The sequence below is a fragment of the Mastomys coucha genome, unplaced genomic scaffold (assembly GCF_008632895.1).
Source record: "Mastomys coucha isolate ucsf_1 unplaced genomic scaffold, UCSF_Mcou_1 pScaffold13, whole genome shotgun sequence".
Lineage (NCBI taxonomy): Eukaryota > Metazoa > Chordata > Mammalia > Rodentia > Muridae > Mastomys > Mastomys coucha.
Window position 1 is genome coordinate 64,426,049 of NW_022196895.1, and position 1,016 is coordinate 64,427,064.

The 1,016-nt window shown below is 46.4% G+C and overlaps 1 long non-coding RNA gene across 1 annotated transcript in view; it reads left to right on the plus strand.

Moving 5' to 3' along the window:
• Positions 1-786, plus strand: part of LOC116087316 — a 9,241-nt gene extending 8,455 nt beyond the window's left edge. Inside the window, exon 3 of the long non-coding RNA XR_004117356.1 lies at positions 400-786. This is a non-coding gene — a long non-coding RNA (uncharacterized LOC116087316). The remainder of the gene's footprint in view (positions 1-399) is intronic.
• The last annotated feature ends 230 nt before the right edge of the window (positions 787-1,016 follow it).

The window sequence follows — 1,016 nt, forward strand, 5'->3', positions numbered from 1 at the left end:
ATGCAGACCTGAGCCTGGAAGTTCATGCATGTTCACACTGATGCAGAGCTGGGCCTGGGAGGTTCATGTATGTTCACACTGATGCAGAGCTGAGCCTGGAAGTTCATGCATGTTCACACTGATGCAGAGCTGGGCCTGGCAGGCCAGTGCAGGCTCACACTGATGCAGAGTTGGGCCTGGCAGGTTCATGCAGGCGCACAGTGACCAGGCCCTGAGCCCATGAGGGGGATTCTGATTCATATTGACCTGATGGAGAAGGAGCACATAGAAGGATTCCTGACAGGTAGACAGGGAAAGGAGCCACAGATAAATTGTAAAGATGACAAATTTCTGGATTCTTTGAATTCTTTGTTACCCTCAGACAAAGCTGAGGTTTCTTTTTTTTTTTTTTTCTAACAGCAAGACTGCCCCTTCCACTTCACTGGTCTGGACTGACTCAGATGTGTTCAAGGCCAGTTGTGAACACGCTTAAGAATGCATGAAGCTGTGGGCCCATAAGAATTCTTTTCTTTGTTGAAGTTCATCAATCTAAAATGGAAGCTGGGCCTTATCTACAACCCAAAACACTTACTCAGGCCTTCTTGTGATGCTGTGAGTTTGGTCTCTCAACCCCCCCCTCTTTCTGGAGTTTCTCCCTCCTCCCCCCACTCCCCCTCTCTCTGTTCCTTTACTTCTTTTGTTGCGAGTCCTTTTATTCCTGAAATCAGCTTAGAGCTATTAGCTAATACTATTTCCAGAGAAATCCATAGATCAATTCAAATAATATCCACATGTGGTTTTCCTCAATATTCAATTGCTTCAGATTGTATGTATCAGATTTCTGAACACTAACTGTCCTTAGTTTATGGTCATGTGACAGATGTGCTGAGAGAGGGTAAAGAACCCATGAGTGAAGTAGGCTTTTCCTAAGGCATCAGGTCCTCAGGTGAACAAGTGCACCCAGGTCACCGCGCACAGCTCCTGCCGTACCGATCTCCTGAAAGTGGAAATGAACGCGCTTATGTCAATGCAGCCAA